A 12,979-nucleotide genomic window follows, 5' to 3' on the forward strand; every position below is an offset into this window, starting at 1 on the left:
TGGAGAATGCAGTGAGCGATTGCTAGCTTGCACTGAGTTTCACATGACCCAGTTAACAGCACAAGAGGTAGTTTCACTCGCACACAGTAATGAAGCTGTTGCTCAGCAATAGAGCTGTGTCACTCACACACAGTAATGAAAGATATGATGCTAGACACGATCCCTGTTAACTTCATAGGGGATTGAAGCCCACTAACGGAGCAGAAGGCAACAGTGGTCAGACAGTCAGCAACAGCACTCAAACAACTCCTCTCTGGAGGTGCTGGAATTCTAGTGGCATAATGCCAGCCCTGAATTCACACGAATAAACTACTCTCCGGAGCTAGCATCCGACCCTGGGCCCATGCTGACACAGACCACACTGTTGCAAAGTAAATTCACACATGAAATTAGATTAATACTAGCGTATTGGCGTGTGCCTCTGAGAACCTTTTATACGTACAGCTCAAGTCCAGTAAGACAGGACCTTGCCCGTGGACCAATCCAGAGCTGCCACATCACCAGAGCAGCTGAAGACCGACTACCAATGAGATGTTGCCACATCACAAGTGTGCTCAGTAGGGTGATCTCTGGACTTAGTATCCAGAGTGTTAGCTCATTACTGACTACTGATGGCTACCTTAGGCTTGGCTGAAGAGCCAGCAGTAACCAGACAAATAGCAAAAGCCTGAGCAAGATGCTGGGATCAACATTTATGCTCAGCAGCATCCACAGCAATCAAAGCAGAATGGTAGACCACAGATGAGGGCAATGCTTGGGATTTACCCCGTGCAATGAGAGAATCCCAGGCCTAACACTAGATCTGCCATTTCTTGAAGCAAAAAGCCTCAGTAAGAGCTTTGTGGATACTGTGCAAAAAGAAAGCAGAAATTTGAGATTATGTCCTTAACCCAAATCAAAAGCTGCAGTAAATCTTCTGTAAAATTTCCACAGACTACATTCAGATTTGTGAGTGATTTTATTGCTTATTTGCAGCAGATGTAACTCTTAGGCCGGGGTCACACTAAATGTATGGAAAATCGGTGCAAGTCTACCTGCCGAGAGTTGCACAAGTGTTCTCCATATGGTCATCCATGTGTAATGCATTTGCAATGCAATGATGCAATTTTCTCACATCTATGTATCCGTATGGTATCCGTATGACATGCGTTTGACTTTACATTTCTCACAGCTTTTCCCCATTGAATTTAATGGCTCATTGGGCTGAAATGAGGAAAATGTCTGCGTATTTGTTGCAAGCTACACTGATGGTCCGTGTGGTGTCTAATTTTTTCTCTGATTTGCAATGGCGAGACTCGGGTGATATACACGGTATATGTGTACAATCGCAGCAATCAATCACAAGCTGAATACGAAAAAAAAGTCTGATTTTACTGATTCTTCATGAGAACCCGATTTATATTTTTCTTATATTTATGTTGTCGTACTTCATTTTACTATTTGGCAAATATTAGATTAATTAATTCATAATTGTTTATTGATTTGAATTTAAATCCACAGACTGAACACCAGTCTTAACAAGGGGCTTGCAGAAATACCAGAAGTAGAAGGAAAAATTGCATCCATCATCCCTTTGAAACTTCTTCATTTTATTTGGAAAGGCGCAGGGGTGAATGGAATGACAACGGCAGAATATTGCCAACCAGCGCTTCAATGGGTCCTTAATGCAAGGAACCACTGAAGTGCTGTCTGGTGAGAAACGACCTTTGTCCTCTTTGTATTCCTTTCACCATTGCACCCTGATGTTTTAAGTTTCCAAATAAAGTAAAGACGTTTCAAATGGACAGTGAGTGCGATTTTTCCTTCTACGTCTGGTGTAATGCTAACAGTCCTGGCATAAAAGCACCCTGCAGGTTCTAGCTTTCCCATGATCCCTTATTTGCAAGGAAATTGCAGTAAATGGTACCAGCACACAACTTCCTGGCATATTGAAATATGCTACACTGAATTCATTATGAGGTTGAGTTCACTTAACAAATTTGGTGCATATTTGCGTGCACTTTCTTTTACTTTGACAGAAATGTTACTCCAGTAAGAGACTGGAGTGATATATTCAGGTGTAAGAAATATCAGCACTATTCATGAATTTGATAGGTGGCAATAGATGTGCACCATGCTGTCAAAGCTCTTCCTGATTTCCACCCATTTTAGAGCAGCTGGCCAAATCTGGCATATAAACGCAAAAAGTTGCTAAATTTTCATTTTCTTGTAAACACTTTCATGAATGAGCCCCTTAGCATGTATTAATCTCTCATGTAGAAGTGCAAATTTGATAAAGTTAACTTCTGTTCTGAAGAATAAGCTGAATGTGCTGTAAAAGAATCACTTACCAGTTATATCCATATCTGCATTTGAGGTTTTGTCAGGAGCTCTAGTCATAGATTCCATCATAGTAAACAAAAAATTTGTTTTTAATCAGTCAATTTCTATCAAAATAACTGACACATGGACAGAAGTCAATAAAACCTATTATACATCAATGGAGTGGACTGGATACCATTGCTTTTCATTGTATTTTAAAAAGAGCACTGTGTGTGAACAGAGTCTAAATGAGAACTGCTCAAACATCTCATATAGTACAGCTTTTTTATTTGAATCACTTATTATTTGCTTCTAATGTCTAATCATTAATTTCTAAACCACTTAAAGGGGTTGTCTCAACTTTTTTTCTTTAGAGGCACATTGCTCCCAGACCCAAGCTGCTTTTCAGGCGCAATGTGCTCTTAAAGATTTATAGTTTGGACCAGTGGAATGGTTGTAACAGAGGCAGCTTTAAATCTGCAGAATGGGGAAAGCAAAGGAACACTGAGGTTAGGTAGATCTAGCAATCCATGCAGTGGCACAAGTAGGTTCTAAAGCATAGATCCTGTTAGAGGCACAATCTTTTTACCTAGGTAACTGGCCACTCTGAGACTGTAGTATGGCCATTCACGCATGTAGTACAATTAAAATGTTCTCATTACATTCAAAAATAATATTTTATAGGAGGTAAATTGAAAAGTTCCTTATTTTTAACAAGAACTTTAAAATGTAACCAAATAAGAACTTGAGACAAACCCTTTAAAAAGTTTGCATATATACTTCTCGGACTGTACTAAAATAAGATCTATGTCTGATCCATAGTTATTAAGAGTGAAAATAAGACACAGGTCCATGAAGTTTAATCTTTCGTCACCAGTTATACAATTCTATTTATAACTTACAATGCCATCTGCTGTGAGAAAAGAATCAAGCCCTTTTTAAAATGATGATCTAGTATCTGCCATTACTACAGCCTGTGGTAGGGCATTCCACAGTTTTACTACTCCAAGTGTAAAAAACCCTTTCCTATTTAGCTGCTAGAATCAGCTTTCCTTCAAACATAATGAATTTCCTCTGGTCTTTGTAAGCAATAAATCATGCTTCATTCACACATCCTATGTAACTGCTATTCATTCGTAAAATTGGGTAAGAATTGGAGAGATGGGCATACACTACCCGTAGGGAAAGGTACAATGATTTATGTTACAAGAGGATGCATGGCAAAATGAGAAAGTCCCGAAATTCTACCTTAAAATTAAAGGAAAGTATAGAAAAATGATATTAGGCAGCGAGGACGGTGTCTGGTGGTGGGAATGAGCACATACTTCTAATTGTCCCCCTTTAACCTAAGCTGAAACCAGATTTATTTTTTTTTCTTTCGAAAGGCATTGCTAGAATAGCTTAGTCCTGGTACTTGAACATTTCATGCATGGACGCGAGTCATAGTACTGAAATAAGATGCAATAATTAGCTAAAAGGTCAGGATTTTTTCACAAATTATACAGTAGACTGATGAAATAGATTCTTTTTTAGCATTCATAAGTTGTGGCTGTCATGTACTAATAGGACCTATTCAGCTTAACTAATAAACCTGTACACCAAATTATCCAGTATATTGGTAAATGTATACATTTTATTTTACCAACCTATGCATTGCAGAGATTGGCTATATTGACATCAGCTTATTTGCATTAATAAAAAAAAAGAAAAAGCCTGTATCATGACAAAACATAAGTTTAGATATGAAATGGTCTGGCAAGATCTAGTCATTTTCTCCTTTGTTCTGAATGTGGCATTTGTCTTATCTGGAAAAGAACAACAAGAAAATGTTAAATGATATATACTTATATGTGGCACCCCTAGGGGTATTTGCCACAAAAATAGTTATTGACACCAAATACAAATATTAAAATAGCAAGACTGCACTACCATCTCCGGCCAGAAGGGGGAGCTCCAGAGACTCCCCTTGATCTATTCTGGTCTGAGAAAAGGACTGGCAGTTGGGTTGAGGAGCTGAAAGTGAGAGGTCGTATAACTGAACTCCTAACAGCCCTATGACAGATTATAGGCCCGTAATACCCATAGTAGGAAAAGAGGAATAGAGAAAAAGGACATTGTGAGAACCGGGTAGCAATAATTTCTACCCAAAATAGGCGCAGAGACGGATACTGGATCTGTGGCTATATTCGTTATATATAATACAGCAACCGGAAGAAAGTGAGGTGATATCAGCTTCACCAGGGTAAGACGCAGCAACAGACACAGAGTTCAGCGGTACTTCCAAAGGGGGTAAGCCGACAAAAAGGACTTGGGTTGTCCGTCGAACCAGAGCACAGAAGAGACAGATTGGGTCGGCAGCCAGTTCACATACAGCAGCAGGGCCATACAGAAACTGCGCATAATAAGAGGTGGAAATCCTGACAGGGTCAAAGTAATTCAGAGTTCTTATACAGACTCCGGTGACAGTATTGGTTGCAAATCCCTTTTTGTTGAAGTAAACTGGTTAAATGTTTCAGCGCCTCAGTCTTTCATTTGGACAATAGCCATCGATCCAGGATCGGGGTCATCACAGCTGAGAGGACCTGCTGCTGATCAAGTAAGTATCTGTTCCTTCATGATATCCCTTACACTGTGCATCGCCTGAGGCCACAGCACCGGGTCAAGCCACTAGTGACATCCCCCTCAAGAGACGGACCTCTTTGATCTGGTGCTGGGTACCTTGGTCTCCCGGGCGTCACAACTGGCGTCACGAACAGGATTGGGCCAGCCCATACACCGGGTATTGTGTGCCGTAATTGGAGTCTGAAACTGTGAAAATTTGGATGAAAAATCTTGGAAATTGACTTTGTTAAAGAAAATCCCGTTCCCCATTGAAAACTGTTGAAAGTGACTTTTCTCCATTGGTTATAATGGGGTAAAAATGGCCGCCATCCCCTGATGTGATCATCTCATAACCGTTAGGCACAAAACTGTTAATCGAGCTACGTCATTACCCAAGCCCCAGTCTAACTGAAAAACTTCAAAATCCACCATCACAGAGCGTGCGGCAGTTAGAGGCAGCAGGGGGCATGTCATTGTCATCCTGCTGCACAGAGGAACGAATCTACATTATCTAGATGGAAGCTGGGACCGGAGGGGTCTGGATTAACTAAGGGGGTACAGTATGTCGCAGCACGGAGACACCGCAGCACCCGGCGACGCTAATGCAGCTGAAAGACAGAGTGTCGATAGAGAGCCTGGCAGCGCAGCAGTGCAAGGAGTGGCGCCCATCATGCCGGTGTTGATGCCATATACCCCGGGTGGCCCGTGGCTTCCAATGTATGAAGGTGAACCTAATACCCTTGACGGTTTCAGGGAAAAGATGCTGGCTCATTTTGATATGTTCCCCGTGGGTGAAGCTCAGCGTGTTAGTCTCCTGATGATGCAGTTAAGTGGCCATGCTAAGCGAGAAGTCACGGCATGGGCAACTGATCTAAAAGGTACTGTTGAACGCATATTTGCTGGATTAAAAGCTACATTTGAAACCACTGCCAGCAGCAAAGCTAAAGTATGATTCTTTAATTGCAAACAAAAAGCTAATGAGGGCGTGATAGATTTTGCCTTAAACCTGCAGGAAGCCCTTAAATCACTTACACTGGCTGAAGTCATTTTTAACCCCTTAGTGACAGAGCCAATTTGGTACTTAATGACCGAGCCAATTTTTACAATTCTGACCAGTGTCACTTTATGAGGTTATAACTCTGGAACGCTTTATTGGATCCCGCTGATTCTGAGATTGTTTTTTCGTGACATGTTGTACTTCAAGTTAGTGGTAACATTTCTTCGATATTACTTGCGATTATTTATGAAAAAAATGGAAATATGGCAAAAAATTTTAAAATTTTGCAATTTTCAAACTTTGTATTTTTATGCCCTTAAATCAGAGAGATATGTCACAAAAAATAGTTAATAAATAACATTTCTCACATGTCTACTTTACATCAGCACAATTTTGGAAACAATTTTTTTTTTTGTTAGGGAGTTATAAGGGTTAAAAGTTGACCAGCAATTTCTCATTTTTACAACACCATGTTTTTTTTAGGGACCACATCACCTTTGAAGTGATTTTGAGGGGTCTATATGATAGAAAATAACCAAGTGTGACACCATTCTAAAAACTGCACCCCTCAAGCTGCTCAAAACCACATTCAAGAAGTTTATTAACCCTTTACGTACTTCACAGGAACTAAAACAATGTGGAAGAAAAAAATTAACATTTTACTTTTTTTTGCAAACATTTTACTTCAGAACCATTTTTTTTAATTTTCACAAGTGTAAAAACAGAAATTTAACCACAAATTTTGTTGTGCAATTTTTCCTGAGTACGCCGATACCCCATATGTGGAGGTAAACCACTGTTTGGGCGCACCGCAGAGCTTGGAAGTGAAGGAGCACCGTTTGACTGTTTCAATGCAGAATTGGCTGGAATTGAGATCGGACGCCATGTCGCGTTTGGAGAGCCCCTAATGTGCCTAAACAGTGGAAACCCCCCACAAGTGACACCATTTTGGAAACTAGACCCCCCAAGGAACTTATCTAGATGTGTGGTGAGCACTTTGAACCCCCAAGTGCTTCACAGAAGTTTATAACGTAGAGCCGTGAAAATAAAAAATCGCATTTGTTTTCACAAAAATGATTTTTTCGCCCACAAATTCTTATTTTCACAAGGGTAACAGGAGAAATTAGACCACAAAAGTTGTTGTGCAATTTCTCCTGAGTACGTCGATACACCATATGTGGAGGTAAACCACTGTTTGGGCGCACCGTAGAGCTTGGAAGTGAAGGAGCACCGTTTGACTTTTTCAATGCAGAATTGGCTGGAATTGAGATCGGATGCCATGTCGCGTTTGGAGAGTCCCTGATGTGCCTAAACAGTGGAAACCCCCCACAAGTGATACCATTTTGGAAACTAGACCCCCCAAGGAACTTATCTAGATGTGTGGTGAGCACTTTGAACCCCCAAGTGCTTCACAGAAGTTTATAACGTAGAGCCGTGAAAATAAAAAATCTCATTTTTTCTACAAAAATGATCTTTTTGCCCCCAAATTTTTATTTTCACAAGGGTAACAGGAGAAATTAGACCACAAAAGTTGTTGTGCAATTTCTCCTGAGTACGTCGATACCCCATATGTGGAGGTAAACCACTGTTTGGGCGCACCGCAGAGCTTGGAAGTGAAGGAGCACCGTTTGACTTTTTCAATGCAGAATTGGCTGGAATTGAGATCGGATGCCATGTCGCGTTTGGAGAGTCCCTGATGTGCCTAAACAGTGGAAACCCCCCACAAGTGATACCATTTTGGAAACTAGACCCCCCAAGGAACTTATCTAGATGTGTGGTGAGCACTTTGAACCCCCAAGTGCTTCACAGAAGTTTATAACGTAGAGCCGTGAAAATAAAAAATCTCATTTTTTCTACAAAAATGATCTTTTTGCCCCCAAATTTTTATTTTCACAAGGGTAACAGGAGAAATTAGACCACAAAAGTTGTTGTGCAATTTCTCCTGAGTACGTCGATACCCCATATGTGGAGGTAAACCACTGTTTGGGCGCACCGCAGAGCTTGGAAGTGAAGGAGCACCGTTTGACTTTTTCAATGCAGAATTGGCTGGAATTGAGATCGGATGCCATGTCGTGTTTGGAGAGTCCCTGATGTGCCTAAACAGTGGAAACCCCCCACAAGTGATACCATTTTGGAAACTAGACCCCCCAAGGAACTTATCTAGATGTGTGGTGAGCACTTTGAACCCCCAAGTGCTTCACAGAAGTTTATAACGTAGAGCCGTGAAAATAAAAAATCTCATTTTTTCTACAAAAATGATCTTTTTGCCCCCAAATTTTTATTTTCACAAGGGTAACAGGAGAAATTAGACCACAAAAGTTGTTGTGCAATTTCTCCTGAGTACGTCGATACCCCATATATGGGGGTAAACCACTGTTTGGGCGCACCGCAGAGCTTGGAAGAGAAGGAGTGTCGTTTTACTTTTTCAATGTAGAATTGGCTGGAATTGAGATCGGACGCCATGTCACGTTTGGAGAGCCGCTGATGTGCCTAAACAGTAGAGACCCCCCACATATGACACCATTTTGGAAACTAGACCCCTTAAGGAACTTATTTAGATGTGTGGTGAGCACTTTAAACCCCCAGGTGCTTCACAGAAGTTTATAACGTAGAGCCGTGAAAATAAAAAAATCGCATTTTTTCTACAAAAATGATCTTTTTGCCTCCAAATTTTTATTTTACCAAGGGTAACAGGAGAAAATGGACCCCAGAAGCTGTTGTACAATTTGTCTTGAGTACGCCGACACCCCATATGTGGGGGTAAACCACTGTTTGGGCGCATGGCTGAGCTCGGAAACAAAGGAGCGCCATTTGACTTTTCAATGCAAAATTGACTGGAATTGAGATCGGACGCCATGTCGCGTTTGGAGAGCCCCTGATGTGCCTAAACAGCAGAAACCCCCCAAAAGTGACCCCATTTTGGAAACTAGACCCCCCATGGAACTTATCTAGATGTGTAGTGAGAACTTTGAATGCCCAAGTGCATCACAGAAGTTTATAATGCAGAGTCGTGAAAATAAAAAATATATATTTTTTAACAATAAAGATTTTTTAGCCCCCAAGTTTTTATTTTCACAAGGGTAACAAGAGAAATTGGACCCCAAAAGTTGTTGTCCAATTTGTCCTGAGTATGCTGGTACCCCATATGTGGGGGTAAACCACTGTTTGGGCGCATGGCAGAGCTCGGAAGGGAAGGAGTGCCATTTTGGAATGCAGACTTTGATAGAATTGTCTGCGGGCGTTATGTTGCCTTTGCAGACCCCTAATGTAACAAAACAGTAGAAACCCCCAACAAGTGACCCCATTTTGGAAAATAGACCCCCCAAGGAACTTATCTAGATATGTGGTGAGAACTTTGAATGCCCAAGTGCTTCACAGAAGTTTATAATGCAGAGTAGTGAAAATAAAAAATATTTTTTTTCCCACAAAAAAGATTTTTTTAGCCCCCAAATTTTTATTTTCACAAGGGTAACAAGAGAAATTGGACCCCAAAAGTTGTTGTCCAATTTGTCCTGAGTATGCTGGTACCCCATATGTGGGGGTAAACCACTGTTTGGGCGCACGGCAGAGCTCGGAAGGGAAGGAGCGCCATTTTGCAATGCAGACTTTGATAGAATTGTCTGCGGGCGTTATGTTGCGTTTGCAGACCCCTAATGTACCTAAACAGTAGAAACCCCCACAAGTGACCAAATTTTGGAAACTAGACCCCCTAAGGAACTTATCTAGATATGTGGTGAGAACTTTGAAAGCTCAAGTGCTTCACAGAAATTTATAATGCAGAGTAGTGAAAATAAAAAAATATATTTTTTTCCAACAAAAAAGATTTTTAGCCCCCAAGTTTTTATTTTCACAAGGGTAACAGGAGAAATTGGACCCCAAAAGTTGTTGTCCAATTTATCCCGAGTACGCTGATGCCCCATATGTGGGGGTAAACCACTGTTTGGGCGCACGGCAGAGCTCAGAAGGGAGGGAGTACCATTTGACTTTTTTAGCGCAAAATTGGCTGTCGTGTTTGGAGACCCCCTGATGTACCTAAACAGTGGAAACCCCCCAATTCTAACTCCAACCCTAACCCCAACACAGCCCTAACCCTAATCTCAACCCGATCCATAATCCTAATCACAACCCTAACGATAATCACAACCCTAACCCCAAAACAGCCCTAATCTCAACCCTAACCATAACCCTAATCAAAACCCTAAATCCAACACACCCCTAACCCTAATCCCAACCCTAACCCTAATCCCAAACGTAACACTAATCCCAACCCTAATCCAAACCCTAACCCTAATCCCAACTCTAACCCTAACTTTAGCCCCAACCCTAACTTTAGCCCCAACCCTAACCATAACTTTAGCCCCCGTCGTCACAAAAAAAGTTCAATGTAACCTTTTTTTTGTACGTCGCGTCCGCCATTTCCGCGGATGCGTGGCCGTAACTCTGCCCCCTCCTCCCCAGGACATAGACTGGGCAGCGGATGCGTTGAAAAACTGCATCCGCTGCCCACGTTGTGCACAATTTTCACAACGTGCGTCGGTACATCGGGCCGACGCATTGCGACCGCCCCGTACTGACGCAAGTGTGAAAGAAGCCTTAGGCTACTTTCAGACATAGCGCATTTTTGAGCGCTATTTTGCGGGCGCTTTTCAAAAATGCGCAATGTCATTTTCGTCTGCCGGCAAAGTGAATGAGAAATTCACTTTGCCGTTCAGACACACCGCAAAAAAACGCGGCGCTTTTGTCTGCAAACACGCCGGCGTAAAAAGAATTGACATGTCAATTCTTTACGCAGCGGCGTGTCTGCGTATCCCCCTAGGGCCCCATATTACCTTCCACACACAGCGCCTTTGTCCTGGGTGTCGGCGTCTTTGTACGGAGGGGTTGACACCCAGGACCGGACGTGACGTCGGACAGGAAGAGGGAAGCCCCCGCCCCCCAGTGAAGCAGCATGGAGTCCTTCTGTGTGTGTGTGTGTGCGTGTGTGTGCGTGTGTGTGTCCCCATGCGACGCTAGTGCCACCATTGTGCTAAGTCGCCATATGGGACTACTACTCCCATCCGGTATTAGGATGGGAGAGTTGTCCCTGTGTCCGGCGACTTAGCACAATTGTAAAGTTACACAAAACACCTACACACAATACACATACATGACACACAGTACATACAACATATAACACAGAGTATATACTCACCAACAGCACACTTGTAGGCGAAGCCCTCGATCCTCCAGGAAAAAATCCAAAAATAATAAACCAAATTCATACTCCCTGTCCGCAGAATCCATAAAACGAGTGTCCCACGCTGATCGGCTGCTCTCCGGCGATACACTGCCAGGAGCGAAGCTCCTAGCAGTGTATCGCGTACTGTTCCGGAGTTCAATGACTCCGGCGTCTCGGTTAACAGCAGTACAGCTGCGTTGAACTTTCCCACGCAGCACTGCCGTTAAGCGAGAGTGCCGGGGTCAATGACCGCCGGTAAACTCGCTCGCGCATGCGCAGTGACACACCGACAGGAACTATGGCTCCTGTCAGTGTGTTGCTGCAGCCGTGGAGAGCAGACATATCTCTGGATGTGTCTGTTCTCCATGGAAAATCTTGATACGTGGCACTTAAATATGTGGCAATTAAATACGTGACACGTGGCACTTATACGTGATACGTGTCACTTAAATACGTGGCACTGAAATACGTGATACGTGGCACTTTGATACGTGGCACGTGGCACTTAAATACGTGGCACTGAAATATGTGGCACGTGGCACTTTGATACGTGGCACGTGTCTCTTAAATACGTGGCACGTGGCACTGAAAGATGTGGCACGTGGCACTTTGATACGTGGCACGTGGCACTTTGATACGTGGCACTGAAATATGTGGCACGTGGCACTTTGATACGTGGCACGTGGCACTTTGATACGTGGCACGTGTCACTTAAATACGTGGCACGTGGCACTGAAATATGTGGCACGTGGCACTTTGATACGTGGCACGTGTCTCTTAAATACGTGGCACGTGGCACTGAAAGATGTGGCACGTGGCACTTTGATACGTGGCACGTGGCACTTTGATACGTGGCACGTGGCACTGAAATACGTGGCACGTGGCACTTTGATACGTGGCACGTGGCACTTTGATACGTGGCACGTGGCACTTTGATACGTGGCACGTGGCACTTTGATACGTGGCACTGAAATATGTGGCACGTGGCACTTTGATACGTGGCACGTGTCACTTAAATACGTGGCACGTGGCACTGAAATATGTAGGACACGTCGCACAAAAAAGTTACATGTAGTTTTTTTTGTGTCGACGGTCCGCTGAAGCACGACGCATCCGTCGCACGACGGATGCGACATGTGGCAATCCGTCGCAATGCGTCGCTAATGCAAGCCAATGGAGAAAAAACGCATCCTGCAAGCACTTTTGCAGGATGCGTTTTTTCTCCAACGACGCATTGCGACGGAAGCCAAAAAACGCTAGTGTGAAAGTAGCCTAACCCTAACCCTAGCCCTAACCCTAACCCTAAATTTAGCCCCAACCCTAACCCTAACTCTAACCCTAACCCTAACTCTAACCCTAACCCTAACCCTAACCCTAATTTTAGCCCCAACTTGTCTTCTCCTGCCGGCCGGCAGATGGCAGCAGATGGCGGGCGCACTGCGCATGCGCCCGCCATGATGAAAAAGCCGGCTGGCAGGAGAAGACAGAAGAGGACCCAGGGACCCCGGGTGAGTATGATAGGGTCCCCGAATCCCCCTATTTCTCTGTCCTCTGATGTGCGATCACATCGGAGGACAGAGAAATAACTGATCGCTTTTTTTTTTTTTTTTTTTTGCGGTCGCCGGTAAACTGTTAATTACCGGCGATCGCAAAGCAGGGGTCGGTGCAAATCGACCCCGATCATGTTCTTTGGGGTCTCGGCTACCCCCGGCAGCCGAGACCCCAAAGAACATCCGGGTGCCGGGCGGCGGGCGTACTGCGCGTGCGCCCGCCATTTTTTCCCGGAAAAAAGATGGCGGCGCCCATGGGGAGACACGAGGAGCACCGGGGGAGGTAGGTGAGTATTGGGGGGCTATTGGGGG

The 12,979-nt window shown here is 43.6% G+C and overlaps 1 protein-coding gene across 2 annotated transcripts in view; it reads left to right on the forward strand.

The window, feature by feature from the left end:
• Positions 1-12,979, forward strand: part of CSMD1 (CUB and Sushi multiple domains 1) — a 2,858,343-nt gene that overhangs the window by 1,764,267 nt on the left and 1,081,097 nt on the right. The gene's annotated exons all lie outside the window — the stretch shown is intronic.

This window comes from Ranitomeya variabilis, chromosome 2, assembly GCF_051348905.1.
Source record: "Ranitomeya variabilis isolate aRanVar5 chromosome 2, aRanVar5.hap1, whole genome shotgun sequence".
NCBI lineage: Eukaryota > Metazoa > Chordata > Amphibia > Anura > Dendrobatidae > Ranitomeya > Ranitomeya variabilis.